This window comes from Maniola hyperantus, chromosome 5 (genome assembly GCF_902806685.2).
Source record: "Maniola hyperantus chromosome 5, iAphHyp1.2, whole genome shotgun sequence".
NCBI lineage: Eukaryota > Metazoa > Arthropoda > Insecta > Lepidoptera > Nymphalidae > Maniola > Maniola hyperantus.
Genome location: NC_048540.1, coordinates 6,209,248 through 6,231,323, shown reverse-complemented (window position 1 = coordinate 6,231,323; position 22,076 = coordinate 6,209,248). Strand labels below are relative to the sequence as shown.

The 22,076-nt window shown below is 36.4% G+C and overlaps 2 protein-coding genes across 3 annotated transcripts in view; both read left to right on the top strand.

The window, feature by feature from the left end:
- The window catches only part of Lkb1 (Lkb1 kinase), a 137,394-nt gene extending 121,695 nt beyond the window's left edge, over nucleotides 1–15,699 (top strand). The window contains exon 7 of the transcript XR_011236785.1: nucleotides 15,530–15,699. The gene's annotated coding sequence lies outside the window, so the exon portion shown is untranslated. The remainder of the gene's footprint in view (nucleotides 1–15,529) is intronic.
- The window catches only part of LOC117982302 (very long chain fatty acid elongase AAEL008004-like), a 70,230-nt gene continuing 50,799 nt past the window's right edge, over nucleotides 2,646–22,076 (top strand). Inside the window, exons 1-2 of one of the 2 annotated variants that reach the window (XM_034968643.2) lie at nucleotides 2,646–2,995; nucleotides 5,179–5,237. The gene's annotated coding sequence lies outside the window, so the exon portion shown is untranslated. Of the gene's footprint in view, nucleotides 2,996–5,178; nucleotides 5,238–12,305; nucleotides 12,501–22,076 lie in introns of those variants that run through there. The other variant, XM_034968644.2, reaches the window with a different exon arrangement.

Genomic DNA, 22,076 nt, shown 5'->3' with positions numbered 1-22,076 from the left:
TCACACAAAACGCGCCAAGCGTTAGGTACGTCAGTTGGCTGCGTGACGGCTGCGTTCAGAAATGGACGCAGTCGCCACACAAGTGATATTTAAGTAGTTCTAGGGTTACGAAAATATAAATAAGTACTTCACACATTTTTCGTGCAGATCCAACTAAATTATCCCTATTCAAGAAGACATCATTCATACATACTGATTTTTCCTTTGTCAAATCCTTCTAAAAATGTTATAGCAAACATACAGAACGGGCAATAAACACGTGTGCTAATTTAAAAAAAAAAACTGACTCAAGTTCTGACTACGACTGTAATAATTAAAAATATTAAACCCGAATTCCTTGTCATGAACTTTTATTCTTTGGATTGAATGCCAAATATGTGAACCTGACTTAATAAAATATACGTAAGTATAGCAAATAGCAATCCACTTAAAGCGTATTGAAATTATTAATATTATTTTTAAATACGGAACAAGTTTGATCCATCGGCTCGTAATCATCGATGTACACGAGCTGCGAAGTCACTTTCAAGTTGCAACTAAAAAAACAGTACTAGTAAAAACAGAATAGGTAGGTACCTAAGTCTCAAAGTCTGCTTGGGTTTGGTTTTGCACTAATCCGTCTGCCAGGGGCCAGGACCCAAAGCATTATATATTTTTTAACTACTTACTTCGAGCATAATTACTCTTACCTACTTCAAATCAAATTTATCTATAGTACTTATAATAAAACTGTAACTGGACGAATTCTGTACATTGAATATATTTTGAAAATTTTAATCGGAGGAAACATTATTACCGATAAAGACCCCACAACAATGTTTTTGGGAACTTTTGTCTGTCTGTCTGTCTGTGCACGCATCACGCAATAACTACTGAACGGATTTGAATGAAATTTGGTACAATGGTAGCTGATACTCCGGGTGAACATATAGGATAGTTTTTATTCCGAAAAAAAAATAGATCTAATGTTTTATCGATTTTACCCCATAGCCTCGTCAAATCTTAACCGATTTTCACAAAAAAATTTTCTACAAAGGTTGTTGTACCATCAGTACCATATGAGTTTAGTGAAGATTGGATGAACAGTTTCAGAAATAGAGGATGGAACTCCACAATGGGTAACAGCCTTAAACAGCATTTATCGATTTTACTCCATAACTCCGTCTAATTTGAACCGATTTTCAGATTTTTTTTTTCTTTACAAAGGTTGTACTGTTAGGTTCTGTGGTTAGGTTGGTACCTACTACTTATGTAAGTTTGGTGAAGATTTGATGAATAGTTTCGGAAATAGAGGACGGAACTCCTCAATGAGAAACAACAAATCGATCGTGATCACTATAATAGCTTAGTAAAAAGTACTCTTACCCATAATAGGTACATAACATAGCAACAGCTTTGATTCCTGTACAAAAAAAATTGGTACGTGCCTAAATTTCTCAGTGCAATTCAAATACTGGGTTTATCATTTCACGAGTAATGTTTATAATATTTTAATGTAATTAATAATAGTTGCATATCAGCTGTAGGCGTGGTACCTATTATGTATGCCAATATGCGTTGATTGTACAGTGTACTACACATCAGAAGTGCGATTGCGTAAGTTTTAACCATCATGGCAAATCTAAGCGATTGGTCATAAATGGTAAAACCGAATTCGAATTGCGTAAATTGTATCATCATATGAAGACCTACTGGTGACCGGTGACTTAAAAATTTTTCATTAGAATCGCGTTTTATTATACAAATAGCATTAGTGAAAGTCAATATTTTTTGTTTTTAAGAATTATGTCGGACACAAAAACAATGCAACTTAAAAGTTAACTTATTAATTTCATCATAAAAATTACCTTTCATACTTAAAACATTGAATTCAAACGTTATTATTATATAATGCATTTGCAATAACTAAACGCTTTGAACGAATAAATAGTCGAGTTTACTGCTATTCGACAATAGGTGGCGTTAGTGGACTTATTTTTTCCTATGTTTTTCCTCTTAGATTATGCTTTTTCCTGTAAGTCTACGTTTCAAGTGTCAATTAAGTGACAAGTGACAGTGGTGTCAATGTCAGTAATGACAAATTACGAATTTTACGAGAACAAATTACAATAACAAATTAGACAAAATTCTCAGTTCGATATCTATTCCATAATTTCCATACGTTAATAAAATTAAGAAGTCTCCGGCAGAGAAATGCCTATAAGCACTCTGGCCTACTAGAAGCCAACGAGGGGAACGTGGGGGCACAAAGTTATGAGAAGCAACGCCTTGAAATTGCTTGGATATCAAATGGAGATTGCAGAACACTCTAAGCTCTATGATTGCTGTTTAGTTTGCAGTCGCGACATCTATTGACGAGTAGCAAAATTTAGACAACTTTGTGACCTAAATACTTTTCAGAAAACACTATAGATGGAGCTTCTGTCACGGTAATTCTATTTTCCGATTTTTTATATAGTGTTATTTATTTTACGCGATGATGATTTATTAATTAAAATATTATTAGCACTAGCCCACTAGGCATTTCTATTTTATTAAATAAAAACGAACATAAATATTCAGAACCTATAACTAAACTTCATCTGACTGTCAAGACAAGCACTGGCAACACTAAAATTTAAATTTCAGAATTCATTCAGGCAGGGAAAAAAGTTGGGATTTGGGAGTGAAATCAAAATCAGGCTTCAGACTTCAGTGTTAGTGCGCTAGTAAAAATGTGTTAGAAAATTTGATTTAAATTATTACGAACACTACGTTTTGTGTTTTTAATAACAATGTTATTTAAAATCCAGAAGTTGTTAAGGATAATTAAAGATTTATGTACTTAGTTGACAGCTATTTTTATAACCTAAATTAGTCATCTTTAAAAGTACTAAATGAATAGGTGACGAACATCTGCAATTGCATTAATATTAGTTTAATTTTATAATAAAAATGCGGCAACGCTGTGATGATCAACAGTGGTGATATTATTATCAGCGATTCTATTAAATTGGTAAGTGAATAACATCAATGATCATTGTTGGCCGCATAAATTAAAGGAATTCGTTGACGCCCACAGCGATCTGTCACACAAAACAATTACGATAATGATCAAATTCACGATTCTCAAGAGATCGAAGCTAAGAATAATTAATAATTTGCACTATCTAGAGATATTGCTTAATAATATTTGTTAACTTAATATGTAGAGCACTAAACTTTCACTCTTACATCAACTTCTTTAGCAATAACTAGCATAATTACCTATATTTTTCATTTTATAAATGATAACATTTACAGCTTAGAATAATTTTGTAAGATGTACCAACAGCCAAATACTAACTGTACCTAGCTTATGGTAACTATGGTTGGCTTATTTTAGTCAAAGAATATTTTTTTACAATATATTTCTATTAACTTTATTGATCTAACTAGCTTATGCCTGTGATTTTTCCATAATAAAAGCCTAGCCTATGCCATTGGCTATCCATGCTAAAAATCACTTTGATCAGCTGCTCATTTGCTGCAGGAAAGGAAAATCCAAGAAACAAACATTTAGATTATTATTCAAATACCTACCTATGCATATATATTTTTATTTGGAAGAGGAAAATCCTCATGGATACCATGAGCATGCCTGACTTTACTGCAGGTGTTGTGCAATGACCTAAAAATCTCAGCTACATTTTTCCACTCTTGACTTCCCAGTTTTGCACAAGGCATTGCATCAGAAAAGAAGCTGTTTTTAGGATGTATGTGTGTGTGGTGGTTCTTAGCCAGATAATAATTTATATTATTCTCCGTAATACTTATCTATAAAGGGACTGTCTGACTGACATGACTTATCAACATACAAACTAAAAGTAAAGAGTCTAGAAATTTAAAATTTTGCATTTAAGTTTTCTTTGTATTAAGTATACCATTAGAATGTAGGTATTGCACAATACTTCCTCTTTGTAGATTTCGGTTATCTGAAAATCCTGTGGGAACTTTAAATGTTCCAGGAAGAATAGTAGCCTATACCTGTCTCTAGAATGCAGGCTAACTTCATAAAAACCTGTTGAAAGAAAAAATCTATATTTTTCTCTTCAGATAGATTGCCTTAAAAGTAAAGAACGGTAACAACTGCTTTAGTTATAAACTGTGTTACAGTTGTTAACACCCAAGTCCAGATTGAGAATTTACAAAATTAAAAAAGATCAATGTTAATATCAACGAATATTATGTTAGATTAATATATGTGTACCTATGTGGTGTGTGTGTGTGTTTTCAGTAGTGAATTAGAATTGGTGTATATTCTAATAAATCTCAAAATTCCAGTTAAATTATAAGATTGTTTTTATAGCTACTTAATTAATTTGAGGTCACCTGATTAACTAATGTTTTCCTGTTGTCAATTAATTTATTTTCATGACTAATTTTAATTTAATAGTTAATTGTGTGATATGTCAGTATAAATTTACATTTAATACATGAATCATGATGGATGTACTTACACATTATAGCTGCTAATTCAATAGGGCAACGAATCGATGTGATTTTTTGCATGGATATAGTTAAAGACCTTGAAAGTGACAAAGGCTACTTTTATCCCGGAAAATCAAATAGTTCCTTCAAGATTTTAAAAACCTAAATCCATGCAGACGAAGTTGCGGGCATCAGCTAGTCGTAGCAACAAAATTATAAGCAGGATCTCACGATTACTGGCTATCTGGTAACCCTACAAACAATTTGATTCTGAATGTGCAATCATTAATGAAGCGTTCTTACTCCACTTTCTTCAGCATACATGTTAAGTAATTAGTCGTATCTTGGACTCTCTTTTTGTGCACTTAGCAAATTGATCAATTTGATGCATAGGTATACCACTACCTAAAGTTTAATGTTTATTTTCTATAACGCGCTGTATTTTCATGAACTGTTATTCACTAACTCAGAGTCTAACCCTGAATGACAGAGCCACCAAACTCGTTTAACATAACATATTTTTAATCCATTGAAGGTTTTCTATGAAAAATATTTTAATATCACTCAGTGAAGCAGCAATGTAGAACCAACCAATGTCAAATGAGATCGGTGGCTATCATTCAGTGTTAGACACTGAGTTGTTAGTGAATCAGTAGGCTGGGGTACCATATTAACATGTACCTTGCCTGCTATTGGATGACGATATCTAAAAAATGTGTATTGTTACAGATAGTCTATCAACTTGTTCCAAGCAGAGGCCTGTCGCTGCTGTGATACCAAATCAATTGGTAAGTTTTTATCTGGTTCTGCATGTCTAGAATTACTTAAGTACATAGTTTATTCTTAGAACGGGAGTTGGAAATTCATAGCTAACTTATGTAATAGTTAATGATGGTGGTTAGAGGTAGTCTTATGTTCAAGTATCGGCCAGTCGAGGTTTACAACCTAGTCACAGTTCACGACTGTTGTGAAACTTGTAACAAATCCTTCTTTCGACGCACATGCAAACTGTAGAACCAACTCCCATCGGCGGTGTTCCCACTAGATTACAACATGGGGTTATTCAAGGAGCGGACAGACAAATTCCTAAAAGGCCGGCAACGCATCGGTGGTTCCTCTGGTGCTGCAAATGTTCATAGGCGGCGGTAATCACTTAACATCAGGTGACCCGCCTGCTCGTTTGCTCGCTATCTCTATTAAAAAAAAAAACCTCGAAGCTTTACCTACACTGGCAGGGGCAGGCATCCGCGTGAGAGTCAAATGTATTTAGGTAGGCTATGAAACCACTTTCACGTAACCCCTAGTTCTCAAATCTATACTTCCATACTAATATTATAAACGCGAAAGTGTATCTGTCTGTCAGTCTCCTAGCTTTTCACGGCCCATCAGTTTAACCAATTTTGATGAAATTTGGTACAGAATTAGCTTACTACCCCGGGAAGGACAAAGGCTACTTTTTATCCCGGACAATCACATTTAAGATAGATGAGTTTTCATTATTGCAGGATGATTTTCTTTTCTAGACGGCTTTTCTTTAGAATGTATGAATCAGCTTTTGTTGAGTTGTAGTTGTAGGGAGTGATAAATATCTTATTCATTATTATCTAAAATTTATTTTATCGGTTTCATATCACACATTATACAATTGTAGAATGATAATGCATTAACGGAAAAACGTGCTTAATTCTCTATAGCCTACAATCCGCCAAAACAAACCGTTTGGTATGCACCGCCCGCCCTTCCACAACTAAACATGCAGTAAAAGCAAGCAATAAGTACTCACCACCACCACTACATAGACTCTCAGAAGAAGTAAAGCTCCTGACGATGCATATCGCATGTTACACATTGTACCACACAGATTGGTCTGTTTTGGCCGATTATAGCTAACTAGATGATGCCCGCGACTTCGTCCGCGTGGATTTAGGTTTTTAAAAATCCCGTAGGAACTCTTTGATTTTCTGGGATAAAAAGTAACCTATGTCCTTCCCCGAGATTCTAGCTATCTCTATACCAAAATTTCATTAAAATCGGTTCAACGGATGGGCCGTGAAAAGCTAGCAGACAGACACACTTTTGCATTTATAATATTTGTAAGGATTTCAAGCTTGTTGTTACTTCCGCAAGCTGACACTTGCGTCTATCCAACATAATAGATTAAGCAGCACTAAGCAGCCTGTAAAGTGACATAGTTTAATGATTAATGCCATTTTCCTGAAAGAATGTGAAGAAATGTGCCTTGGCATATAAACAAATACTTACCTATTAACTACTTCTAGTTACTAGTTCACTATTAGAAATAAATTCCTAGATACACCACGTGTTTACGTGTTGCACATTATTTCCCACTTATTACTCATAGATATGAAGGTTCCTTTCCGTTACCTTCAACGAAAAGTTCGTGAACTGTGATAGGTTGCAAATATTCGAAAGATTGGCCTTCCTTTGAGAAGTTTTAATTAGTAATTACACTGACCACGTCTAGAAGTTAAAAATGTTTTTCATTTACACTCTAGCTGGCTAGAAATGTTCCTGGGGCTCCGTGTTTATCTTTGTCGAAGCCGCCGAATTTCGTGTTGTGGGTTTGAATTAAGTCAGACTTTAGTTAACTTTAAAATTGATGATATAACAGAACGATGACTGGTAACTAGGTGAAGGTTTTAGTGACTCAACTTTCTTTGATCAAGTATAACCGGCTAGACTATCTAACTCTGAATAAAGCGCAACTCAAATAGACACAACACAACACAAATTGGACACAAGTTGGACTCTGCAGAGTTCATATAGAATTTTGATGAAGCACAGCACTTCAGTGGTAGAAAACCTAGTTCAAAAAAACCAGCCAAGTGCGAGTCAGGCTCGCGCAATGAGGGTTCGGTACTACAGTCGTATTTTGTCGACATTTTGCAGGATAATTCAAAAACATACATGATACATAAAAATAAATAAAAATCTGTTTTAGAATGCACAGGTGAAGACCTTTCATATGATACCTCACTTGATATAGTTATCTTTCTTCGAAAATTGAAAATACTAATTATTAGTTCATGACCACAATTAATTTTTTTTGTGTGATCTAACCCTAAATTCACGGTTTTCAGATATTTCCCCAAATGTCAGCTATAAGTCACCTACCTGCCAAATTTCATGATTCTAGGTCAACGGGAAGTACCCTGTAGGTTTCTTGACAGATAGACGGACAGACAGACAGACAGACAACAAAGTGATCCTATAAGGGTTACGTTTTTCCTTTTGAGGTACGGAACCCTAAAAATGCTGAATGGAGAAAACTAGATGGTTTTTGCAAACTACAAAGAAATGATTATGAATAAAAAGGAGGAAGAAGGAAAACGGAGAGGAAAAGGATATGAAAAGACCAGAGTGTTGCCGTGTTGTAGGCTGAAACACGGTCATTAAGGAGGCAGCAGGGGTTTTAGCCGGTAAAAGTCCGGCAATATAATAATATGTCAATAATAAGTCTATGAGGATTTCCCCTGCTGTATAAATGAATGAATAAAAACACTTGAGTCCAAGTTGTTTTTAAAGTAGACATTTTCGCACATATTTTTTGCACGCTGAGCATTTAAAATTTCAATACCTACCGTGTTTTTATACAAAAAATAACAAAGCTCTGGGTAAAAAACTAAAGAGTTGTGAATGTTGCCGTATGTAGTACCTAAGTACCTGTGGTGATTAAAAAATCCGATAACAAACAACATGATCACGAAACGCGAATAATAATTTTTCGTGGCTTCCCACCTCATTAAAGGTTTATTTGTTATTGATATTGGAATTTAATTGGAAGAATCATTAAAATCAAATTAAAGTATTATTTGTTTGCACACTCCAATAAATCTAGAATTTTCTTACTAATGGACTAAATTATGTTTGTAATCTATCTACTTATTCTAAACACTAAGTACTATTAAAAGTAGGTATTTTTGGGTGTTTATCAAAATCCTTAATTGGCTATTTGTGTACGCATTTCTGACGTCTAATAGGAATAATACTTTTGCGAAAGAACTCGGTGGTACAGGACTCGAAAAAGTTTGTTAAGGCATTTTTTCTGCTTCTCGAGAATATATTTTTTTTACTTCCATTTTACGAAGTTCTCGAAAAATTGGTAAGTAGTCAGTTGGAGCCAGGTTCAAAGAGTAAGGAGGATGTAACGGCTGACGGAGTGTTTCTAAATTCTAAGTTTTTTTTTTAAATTCAGATACATGCCAGCATTGCCAGCAATGGGCTGCAATCTTAAATGTAACTACTGCAGCTTTGAAACAGTTAAATACTTTTGCAGTGCAAGATTTTTCTGCAGGCCAATTAATTCATGCAGCACTGGCATTTTTCTAGTTTTTAGGGTTCCGCACTCGAAGGGTGCCAACGGGATCTACTACTGTCTAAGCCTCCGCTGTCCGTCCGTCCGTCTGTTCGTCCATGAACTGTAATAGATAGAGAGTAGAAATTTTCACAGAATGTGTATTTCTATTGCCGCTATAAGAACAAATAATAAAAAAATCAAAATTGCCACCATTAAAATTAGATAAAGTGTTGTTTTTTGTACGATAGTACGGAGCTCTTCGTGTGCGAGTCCGACACGCACTTGACTGATTTAATTTTTTTTATCATGCCGATTTGACGCAAATATGTCAATATTGTAGATTTCTTCTATCTGGTGAGAGGCTTCGGCCAACTACTAGCCAACGTTACCATCTTACTGACAAAGCCGTGCCGCCAAGCGATTTAGTATTCCGGTACGATGACGTGTAGAAACCAAAAGGGTGTGGGTTTAATAAATTAACTGTCACACTCACACCTCTTCCAGGTTAGCCCGCTTCCATCTTAGACTGCATCATCTCGTACCACCAGGTGAGATTGCAGTCAAGGGCTAACTTGTATCTGAATTTGAAATAATATGCTAACACCCGGCTACTAACTCTGCACTGGATTAGTATGAATCAGCTTCCACTGTAGCTTGCAATTCTTCATTGACCTTGGTGGCTTGGTTCATTTTGTAAGTCAAATTCCACTACGGAAACGGAAACGACACCAAACCCCTATTATGTACTTGAGTTTCTCAATAAGTACGTCCGAAACTACATATATTCTACATTGATAAGATAGATTTTATCTTATATCAACTCTAGATCTAGATTCATGGAGACACCCAAGGTTATATTCAGCTTTGCACTTCATTGTAATTTATAACGTAGCTATAACTATTTTTAAACTAACTAGTTAAAGAATCTACTTTTATGCACAATTGTTTTTATCGGGAATCTGCAATCTAATTGTGTTTTGTTGCGGACGTAAGGAAAGAGATAGTACATATTAGGCGTTGGCGTTGCGTTTAGTACACGTAAAGCAGCGTTCACACCTCGCGTTTATTTCGGCAGTCTACTACTATCGTTACTACGGACACTAGGGTGTGCGTACTAGCTCAATTCAGAAATATACATACGTGCAAGTGATTGTTTGTGAGGCTCTTCTACCGTTGCGCGTCGCTATAAAAGACGACGGTAGAGGCAAAAATAATTCTGGATGCACCCAACATTATGAGTATAAGCTACACATGGAAATCTGCTGGTCGATTGCGGGAAAACGGCATCGCTCATTATTACAATCGCAGTCGTTGTGGTTGGCTGAATTTGTGGTATTTTTGTTGCATTGTAGCCAATAGTGAGCGACCATCAACCAATCAGAGGTGATTGCGATTGTAACATTGTAGCTGTGAATCTACCACAATCGAGTAGCTGATGGCAATTTTGAACAAGCTGCATCAATCATTATTACAAACTCAATCGTTGCGATTGGCTGAATTCATGGTCTTTATGCTGCAACAATGCATTTTAGCAAATAGCATTAGAGTGACAGCAAACCAGATGGTTGATTGCGATCGTCGAACTTTAGCTGTCAAATTACCGCGGTAGGGTCTCTGACAACGCGCCTTTTATGTGCGTTTGACCAGGAGTGCGTTTTAGGTATGTGTATGCAAAATATATGCCACTCACGTGATTTGAGGTTCTGGCGACTTGTACGCGATTTAAGCGCGACTGCATTTGGACCAAACGTATAAACTACGAGTATCTCACAATCGTGCGTTACGTTCGGGTGTGAAACGCCTCATCTGGACAAGCTCTTAACCTGACCTCTTGAATTTTAAAACGCGTGTTGTTACCAATGCGCCTAATGTGTACTAGGTATAAGGACGCGGCCGCGCGGGTATCCCAATGTTAGGGTTGCCATACTATTTGAATTTTTTAGGACATATCCTAACTTTGTAGTACTAAACTATTATATTTTGCTAGCTTATTCTCGCGACTTCGTCGACGTGGACTACACAAATTTCAAAGCCCAATTTTAACCCCTTAGGAGTTGAATTTTCAAAAACCCCTTCTTTCAAAAAAAATTCAACCGGATCCGTCCAGTATTTTGAGCTGTGTGTTGATAGATCAGTCCGTCAGTCAGTCAGCTTTTCCTTTTATATATATATAGATATACATTCTGTGCTATTGCACATATCCATGCAAAGATGTATATTAACTAGACATGTGTCCGCTATAGCTTAACTTAACTGAAAACCGCTGCCGTGCCTATAGCGTACCGTAGCGTTATTGTCGTAGCTAGCAACGGTTTTCAGTTATCATCTTTGACGAACCACCTGACAACGCAACACTGCCAACTGGCAACTGACAATGCATTGTTTGGTTTTTTGGTAACTAGAAACGCAATAATTATGCCTTCTCTTTCTTTCTTTCACTGAAAGCTGAGAAGGAGCGGTTATTGGCTACCGGCTTAGTAACTAAGAACTTGGTAAACCAAAGCCGACCTTATCTCTATTACGCTAAGGCTTAACTGTACAAGTACTTGTCCATTACACTTTGATCTATCATTCTAAATACAGTTAGCCTTAGAGTAATAGAGATAAGGTCCTCTTTGGTTTATCAATCTTCATGAAATGTTTTTGGCTAACTGGACTGTGGCAAACTATTCGTGCAGGCGTCCACTATAGTTTGACCTATGTCAATGATCAAATTAAACTTTACTGCTATGAACTTAAGGTTGTGATTACTTCACGATATTCATGAAAGTAAAATTGGTTTTATTTTAGTGAATATGCGGGCGCTAGCTATACAGACGGTATTGATACGGCAGCTAGCTTAGTTACTACTACGTAAACCGCTGCGCGTTGCGCATATTAAATTAGTTGAAACACAACTCTAATACCGATATTCGGCAACGGTTAACAATATCGGTATTGAAACTAAGTAACTGTTGATTAACCGTTGCCGTAAATAGCCAATAACGCCCATCTTTAATATTAACTAACTATTGATTCCAAAATTCCCAATTTGTGTCATAATTATTTTAAAACGTTTCAATTCTACTTGTCTCCACAGCGTAATTTTATTTATTTCTAATTACTTACTTAATTCCAAATTCGTATTTTATTGAGTTTAGCGATTCCCTCTTACGAAAATATATACTTTTAACTTTTTAAGAATGTGCTTTATTAATGCTCTAACCTTTAACCAGACATTTTAGAAGTGTCGATTCTCGAATTAAACCTTAATGGTCTCACCATAAAAACATTAAGGTTTAATCCACGTTTAATCTAACGATAAACACGTGCGTTTGTATTGGCTAATGGGTTTAAAGTTTATACCGCGTCTGAAGCTTCTGTGGTATGCCAGTAAGAATCTAACACACTTCCAGGACTCAATGTCCGGCTTTCCAAGACCTGGAGATGGCAACTCTAACCTAGTGTACCTTTTGACTAAAGCAAGTTATAGTGATGACGTCTGATGACGCAAGCAGGTGATTGTGGCAACTATGTCTGACAGCCGACGCTCGCGCTTTGCACCTCAGTCACAGCCGGCCGCGCCGCGGTTGGACATCGCATGCCACTTGCGTTTGCCTAATAGCGCGCATACCACGATACGCGAAAGTTTATACGCGCATTTTATTTGTATTCCGTCGTACACACATCACATCAGTTAAATAGCGTTACCTATTCGATATCTTTTCGTGCCTAATTCGGATAACATACACATGTGAGTAATATTTTAATAAAATAAGTAATATTTTAATATTAATAAGTTCAATTACTTGTACATTTTTTTGTAATAATCACAGTAAGGTACTTGACTTATATTTTTGTAAATCCAAATTAAAGGTAAGTACGTATGTGCCTGCTAATTTTTATTTGAATAAGTATTGATTCACTCGAATGAATAGGTGAATACTGAATATGTATAAAATATCGTTTAAATCAATTAGTCTTGATGAATGTGATTAAAACATTTTACATTAATATGCATTGTTTGTTTTGGCACGATTTTCATTAATTAGGTATATATTGAGGTACTGTCCTGTATTTAAAATGCATAATAAATATTTTTAAATTTTTTCTTAACCAAACCATAAAAAATAAAAATATGAAGGTAGAAAGCTAAAAAGTTCGACCATTTCTTTTTCTGGCCACGCTACTCAACGGCTTTGACGGATTATTACCCCATAAGAAGTCACGACCCGCAGGGCTCGGGAGGCGCAAGAGATCATAATCGTGGTCGGAACATCAATAGGAATGTTCAATGTTGCATGCCTAGCATATCGAAAATAATGATTTATTTTTTACTAATTTCTAGCTTATGCCCGCGACTTCGTCCGCGTGGACTACACAAACTGCAAAACCCTGTTTTACCCCTTTAGGGTTTGATTTTTCACAAATCCTTTCTTATTCGATGGCGATGCCTACGTCATGATAGCTATCTGCATGCCCAGCCCGATCGGTCTAGTAGTTTGAGCTGTGCTTTGATAGATCAGTCAGTCAGTCAGTCACCTTTTCCTTTCATATATTTAGATTAGATAGGTCTTTAGCGTTTAAACTATCGTGAGTGATTTCCATTATAAAAGTAAGACAAACTGGCATTTACTCACGCACTTAGACTAGTTTCGAACCAATCCCGGGTCCTTTTTTGCGTCGCGGTCGACACTGCCGTAGTCCCTGTGAAAAAGGACCCCGGATGGGTTTGAAACTAGTCGGGCTAACGTCGACTAAATACGTGAGTAAAGCCGGTTTGTCATACATGTGTAATAAATAGGTCTTCCAAAATACGTAGATATCCACGTCCTTTGTTAATTTAAAGTGTAATATATTTTAAATTATTGATTAAACTTAAAATTAATCCACGTGAAATATTCATGATGTCAATTTCACTATTTTATATTACAAGCTCCCATACTTAGCCCGCGTCTTGACGTTTGATAAAGAGTTATTGCTTTGATTAGGTGGAAATATCAAAGTGAACTTGAGTAAGGAAACTCTCGGTTTGATCCTGAATCGACGATTATGTCAAATATTAGGCTATGTGTAATATGAAATCAAAGGCTACCTACTTAGCGACAAATGTAGGAACATTTGACGCCTGCCAGTGACGTCAAAGCCTCGACGTTTTGTTACAAGTTCCCTTACTGTCGTGAACTGTGGCACTTTTCAGATTTGACCGAATCTGTCATGCATTTCCTGTACTGAAAAATTGCAGCTGTTGCGGCATTTGCATTCTCGGGCCTCGCAGATATCACCTTTAAATTATACATTATATTATAGTAGGCCTTACTTTTAAATATAGCAAAATATAACAAAGAAGTACTGCAGTAGTTACCGACCTTAATCTTTGATGCCTACATATTTATATTCTAATTAGATATCTATCTCGTGAAAAACTTCCACAATTATTATACTGCGCAACAGTGTGTCGGATGCATAAAATGTTTTACTGATCCTGAATAATATGTTTGTTGCGCTGATGTAGAGGCCATTGAAATTACATGATTCTCGAATTTTTTTTTTATATTTCTAAAGTTCAAGACAGTTCAACGTACCTTACTACCTATGTAAGGTTGATGTAAAGGTTTTGCCACATCGATAAGTTTCTTGGGTGCAACCACCCAAATTAAAAGAAGGTAGGGCTGTTTTTCACCAGAATTTATGTGCTAGGATGCATAATATCGCATGATGGTTCTTCATCGTAGTTGCATGACGAGACTTGTGTAAGTAGCATATCAATAGGTTCGACGCTTTTCACAGTTTTTTTGCTTAATGAACATTTTTCCATGGCAACTTTAGGTATAATGAATTGAGTGATGAAAATGAATTGATCCTGGGTTTAACCATATTCCTCGTTCCTTTCTCTAGGATTCAAATCCTCGCTCGAACCCATTTTTGGTACCCATTGGTACCAAAAATGTTTCATTCGGGAAGCTTAACTAGAGCATCTTTTCTTCCGGCTTATGGATAACAAGGTCATTCACATAATTATTTGTTGTTTACATTTTAACTATTACCAGAATAACAACAATCTCCTTATTGAATCTGTTATTTAAATAAACTATGTAAAGGTTAATTCTTTTTTAATCGATTTACTGACAAAGATATCTTTCTTTGTTTCGTCAATACCTTCATATAATATTATAGCACCTTTTACGATTGTTCTTTCAAATATAACATTTCAAAATATAACATTTCAAAGTGTCCCTTAAGGTACAAGACCGAGATGGGCTGCAGACCGCAAACTTTTTTTTTTTCGAGCGCGGCAACACTGTAGCCGCTGCGCCGCAGACTGCGTACAGAGTCATAGAAATCAGTGGTATCGCTTGCAGTTTGCGGTCTGCAGCCAACTGCAGGCAGCAGCAGTCGACGTGTCGCTGCGTCACTACTGGTTTCTATGTGTTTCTATGAAATACTTTCCGTGGATAGCCAGTTGCGACACGTCGTCTGGAAGGTGTTTCATAGAAATGCACGGAAACTAGAGACACGTCGCCTGCTGCTGCTGCCTGCAGTCAGCTACGGGCTTGTGCCTTTACGGTGCATGTACCTACTACTTTTGTTTCATTTTAGTAGTGCGTATACATCCCTTTTAAAAGTAAGTAAGTAATTATAATCTCTACATAGTATAAAATGAAGTCGCTTCCCGCTCTGTCTGTATGTATGAACGCGTAGATCTTTTAAACTACGCAACGGATTTTAATGCAGTTTTCACCAATAGATAGAGTGATTCAAGAGGAAGGTTTATAGGTATAGTTTAATAATGGGGCCGATTCTCTTGTACACAATCTCTAAACTAAACTAAATTAACAGGTCTAAATCTAGTGCTTTCCTTTTCCGCAAGCAACATTATGAAAGGGATAGCAATAGATTTAGACGTGATATTTTAGTTTAGTTTAGAGATTGTGTACAAAGGAATTAGCCACATTGTTTTGTGCTAATTTGTTGAAAAATGACGATAATTGTTCAAGATTTCGGAAGAAATCAAGCTGACTGAGAGCTTTTTTCGAAAATGCAGTGACAACATTAGTATCTACATTGCACCCCGTGCAAAGCCGTGGCGGGTCGCTAGTAAAGTATAAAATTAGTGTGTACCTACTACACACTACTTATTTTGTTTTGGATGAGCAGAGCCTACAATTTTTTTTTATTGAGTAAGTAAGTGGATACATAATGAGCTAATTCTAGGATGCATATCACCACAGTACTACTTGTACAGTAGCGGTCGAAAGTGATGAATATTGTGATGATGAGTCATATGGGTCGTTTGTGTACAAAAATGTTTGTAATGTAACAAAATATCTTGATAGGAAATTGTTGTAGGTAATTCTGTAAACTACCTGCGTATATATATACCTACCTACTAGCAAAATATAAACAACAATAAATTTCACCTACAAGAAAAACCAATGCATAATTGCGCTTTTGTGGTAAGTTTACTTTCTGCAATTTGAACTTAGGTAACCCCTGGCCCTAACTCATAAAATTTATTGTTTGCAAATCGATAGTGTCAGTAATAAATAATTTAATAATGAAGCTACGAGTATGTATACCAATTTGCTACATTGATCAACATGCTTTTATTTAAATGTTTTAGAAAATGTTCTTACTTGCACAAAACACGGCCAAGTGCGAGTCAGACCCGCGCACCGAGGGTTCCGTGCCTTCTCGGGTATTTTTTCGACATTTTGCACGATAATCAAAAACAGTTATGCATAAACATAAATAAGAATCTGTTTAAGAATGTACAGTGTAAAACCCTTAAGTACTTAAAAATACCTATTGAGATTAGACAACTAACATCTTCGCTTACCTACCCTACCATCTCTCTTCTCTTGACCAACAAATGGTTCTTCGAGAAATTTTACTAGTGCAACTCAAGGGTCAAGGTAACACCCAACTTCTATCGAAAGGTCATGGCCAAGATCAAGGAAGAGTTTCATGGTGACCAAGCTTGAAAACTAGTATCTGTTAACATGTTTACCATATAGTTTTGGACAAGGAAGTCATTCTACTTCAACACGATAATACCTGACAGAAAAACACGACAAAATTAAAAAAATAGTCTAGTGCGAGGCAGACTCGCCCACCGAGGGTTCCGTACTTGAAGAGAATGATATTAATAGTTGTTTAGTTTAAAAATCTTCCGCCTTAAAAACAAATTCTTTGTGGTTTGGAACGTATATAAGTTTATTTGTAACGGCTTATTGCCGATTTCTAAAAAAACTTATAGTTAGAGATGTTTATCCCTTTTCCTGTAATATTTTTCGCTTTGGAAACTTCGGAGATAAGGGAAGAATTTTTACACATTTTTCAACAAGTCAAAAGCTATGGTTTATAAATAAATAAAATTAATTTCGAATGTGCCAATGAAACCATTTCAAATGATACCCGACTTGATCCACTAAAATAAGACTTCAGAAATTCGATCCTAAGGGGTCAAATAAAAAATAAGAAATCCCATCAGGATCACTCCAAGTTTGCAATAAAGTTGGGAAAGCAATATATCTTCTAAATGTATAAAAGGAAACGGTGACTGACTGACTGATCTATCAACGCACAGCTCAAACTACTGGACGGATCGGGCTTAAATTTGGCATGCAGATAGCTATTATGACGTAGGCATCCGCTAAGAAAGGATTTTTGACAATTCAACCCCCAAGGGGGTGAAATAGGGGTTTGAAATTTGTGTAGTCCACGCGGACAAAGTCGCGGGCATAAGCTAGTGTATTTATAAGAACTATTTTTCAAGGCGATAGCATTAGTAGTCTATACCTACTTCTTACTTAATATTATACATTGGAACGATTTGCATGTTTGTAATTGATAAACTCGGAAACTACTGAACCGATTTTAATAATTCTTTCACCATTAGAAAGCTACGGTATTCAGAAGTAACGTAGGCTATAAATTACACATCATGTACCATGGACAAAGTCGGGGGCAAAAGCTAGTTATTGAAATAAGCAGCTGTGACGAATAGACGGACGAATTCGCATCAAGGGTTCCTTTTTTCACTATTTTGGTACGGAACCCTAATAATACTGTCGTGTGTAGGCACAGACTATAAGTACATTAAAATAGTCGTAATAAGTATTCGTGTTTCTAGAGTCTAGATCATAATTATTATTATATGCAAAGACATAAAACTGGTTATTAATCCAGAGACCCATATAAGCGAACTAGCTTATGCTTGCGACTTCGTCCGCGTGGACTACATAAATTTTAACCCCCTTTTAAACCACTTAGGGGTAGAATTTCGAAAAATCCCTTCATATTAAATACCCACTCTTTACAAAGAACACACCCTCCAAATTTCATGTCACTAGGACCAGCGGTTTAGGCTGTGCATCAGTCAGGACTTTGAATTTTAAATATTATAAACAGATATACAGATTGACGCGAATCTTACCACTGATTTTCTTGTGTTTCCTAGGTCAAACAGTTCTGCAAACAGAACATCCGTAATAAAATAATTTTTTTTATAAAACTATGCAAATATATTTGATTTTTAATTGTATAGGTAGATTCGCTTTAAACTGGTTATGTTCATGTGGTAGCTATGTGGATAAAAATATATAGTGCGAAAGCATGTTTTAAAGGCACGCTTATTGCACTAAAGTCTTTTGAAGAAAGATCAAGGACTTCTCACCTTCACCATCCATCATTGGAATTTAAATGGGCATTTAGAAGTCACATGAGAACGATATAAACGAGTAAAATGTTTTCAAAATATTTTGGACATGGACTGGGCTTACCGTCTAAAGAGTCGAGAAAACCGGCTAAGTGCGAGTCGAGCGTTCCGTACACGGGTATTTTTTCAACATTTAGCACGATAAATAAAAAACTATTATGCATAAAAATAAATAAAAATCTGTTTTAGAATGTACAGGTTATCCCTTTTATATGATACCCTACTTGGTATAGTTATTCTTACTTTGAAATATGAAAATACATTTTAATTTCTTTGGTGATATAACCATAAGTTCACAGTTTTCGGATTTATTCCTTTACTTGTGCTATAAGACCTACCTACCCAGCAAAATTTCACGAGTCTAGGTCAACGGGAAGTATATTATAGGTTTTCTTGACAGACACGACGACGGACGGACAATTAAGTGATCCTATAAGGATTACTTTTTCTTTCGAGGTACGGAACCCTAAAAATAAGGCAATTAATTATGTCTACTGTACTGTAACGCTTGCCTACTGCAAAATATTTGGTTGAATTAATAAATAATTTTAAATTAATAAAACCCAGAAAAACAACAATGATATGCAATGTAATTTATTTTTAGCATATAAATCTGAGTTATTAGCACTTACAAAAACATGTATTCAACGTATTTAATTCTTTTTTGTGGAAAATTACCGGGCAGAAACTTCAAATTAGCTGAAAAATGTTTGCTCTTTACTAGTATAGTAAAGGACGATTCGAACAGCAGACAGGAAATGATAGATGCTTGTAGTTTTGGAGAAGGATGCTTCGGATACCTACCATGTACCGCGAAGAGAACCAACAAACTCTCGACTACGTGCTACCAGAGAATCTTACTTAGAGAATTCAACCTCTTAGGTTACATAGCCCGACACGCGACGCCTGCGTAGTAACTTGGGTAAACTTTTAGTTGTAGAAAAAGTGGATGGCAAAATACCACGCGGCCGATCACCTAGCCGCTGCAGGTTTGGCCAGGCCAACTCACTGGTCTTCTACTTATAACTAAGATGAGAAAACCGAGGATCGAATAGAGTATAGAAAGCAGTTAACAGCGCTACGAAGGCTCTTAACTACGGACACGACCTTCAGCTGCTGTTATGAAGAATGCGACCGTGAAGACGTAATAAATGCTTAATACTGTTGGGATATTTTGATTTTATAGGGAAAAATATCAGTAAAAGGAAAAACTTGGACGTAAACTACCTGATGATTCTTCAAGTTCAATTGATTCATGCCTATGCGACATAAGTGTCCTAACCATATTATGCCAGAGCTGATACTAGCTCAGACGGTCAGAGTGCACCTCGTACGCAAAATCTTCACTATTCATCTTAGGTGGAATATTAACAGTACAATCAACTATGTACACTGTACAGTCCACCACAGGGCGAAGCATGACGAACAGAATCACCTTCATTGATGCAGCGGTCGTATCTCCTTCTGGATACCCATCAATAGAAAACCACAGGTTCTCATGTAGCCAATAGTTTAATCATTTTCCAACTTTATTTGTTGCGAACAAGAAAAATCAATTTTTACCAAATGTCAAAAATAGAGAAGGATATCCCACTTGGAAAATGATTAAACTATTGGCTACATGAGAACCTGTGGTTTTCTATTGATGGGTATCCAGAAGGAGATACGACCGCTGCATCAATGAAGGTGATTCTGTTCGTCATGCTTCGCCCTGTGGTGGACTGTACAGTGTACATAGTTGATTGTACTGTTAATATTCCACCTAAGATGAATAGTGAAGATTTTGCGTACGAGGTGCACTCTGACCGTCTGAGCTAGTATCAGCTCTGGCATAATATGGTTAGGACACTTATGTCGCATAGGCATGAATCAATTGAACTTGAAGAATCATCAGGTAGTTTAGGTCTTAGTTTTTTTCTCATGTTAGTTTATTTTTTCTTGTTCCTGTGTGTAATATTAATTATTATATTTTATGTTAAGTTTTTTTTTTTGTAAGACAATTTAGTTTAAAGGGGGATGTTGGAACTGGCTGTAAACTAAATTGTTTATATTTAAATATGTTCTTATTCTTATTTTTTCTAAGAGTTTTTTGTTTTTAGCCAGTTCCAACAAATACAAACACAAAGTGCCACGGAAAACACACCGCAGTACCTTCTTCTTGGCATTGGCGGCTGTGCAAGTGTGCAGGGCTTTCGACCCTGTGATCACATTGACCATGTCCGATCTATTGCTCCATTGCAATCGCGTGATCGCCACTATTTACAGCGCCCGGCTAGTACGCTAGCTACCTAGAACTAGCTACGCCAGCCGCCGCGCCGCTAGCAGCTTCAATGCCCGTTCTAGAGTGCATAAATTTTCCTACTCAGCGCTTAGGCCTCCGAGGCAGCCTTCGATTCAGACGAAATTTGGTACAACCTAGCTTGCATCCCGGAGACCGACAGGCTGCATTTTATCCCAGAAAATAAAAGAATTACTACGAGAGTTTTAAAACCCTAAATCCACGCGGGAGAAGACACAGGCATCTAGTACTTACTTATGTAGGTAAAGATAATTTCAATCAGTGACAATCTTATAACATGTTCGATATAATGTCGATTCACATGAATGTTGAATAGATCAGATATTACATAATGTGCAGAAGCGTGCAGGTACCCACCTACCTTAATTGATCTTTGTCGCATATTGATGCTTGGAGTGTTGTCGATTGAGTAACTGATAGTTTCAATTGTCACGACTACTTAAAGTATGCATCATTGTGTATAAATAATTTTGTATTTTTAAATGAAATTTTAAACTGAAACATATCCATTATAGTACAAGGTGTAACAGCCTAGTGAGTAGTACATGTCCACGTTCTAATCGGAGGTCGGGGGTTCGATCCCGGGCACCTCTAACTTTTCAGAGTTATGTGCGTTTTAAGTAATTTAAATATCACTTGCTTTAACGGTGAAGGAAACCATCGTGAGGAAACCTGCATGACTGAGAGTTCTCCATAATGTTCTCAAAGGTGTGTGAAGTCTGCCAATCCGCACTTGCCCAGCGTGGTAGACTATGGCAAAACCCGTCTCACTTTGAGAGGGAGACCCGTGCTCTGTAGTGAGCTGGCGATGGGTTGCTTATGATGATGATGATAGTACAAGGAGCGGATTTTTAATCAAAATTACCAAGATTAGACGCTTTTCTGATTTTTTCTTCTATAATGATAACTTACTTATTATTTTATCTGGATAACTTCATAGAAAATTCTACAAATGTTAAATTTTATCATCTACGTACCTTATTGAACTTCCTTTGAATGCTTTGTAGAAGCATCTTCAATAAGCAATAACCAATCCAGATTCTTTGCTCGCGAGTTTGGTCTACCATTTTCGTAGCCGTTCGTAGCACTATCATCTTAAAACAAATTATTGCCATCGAAAATTTGGCCAATATGTATACACAGGATGTCCAGAACGATGTCAAAAACGAAGACAGGTGATAGTACTGTACCCGTAGTACAAGATTTTACGTCTCACCAAACCAAACCAAATTCGAGAGTCGAAATACTTCCGCGTTACAGTAAACTGGATCTTAAATGCCTTGTTTGAAAGCTCAAGTTTGTCTACACTT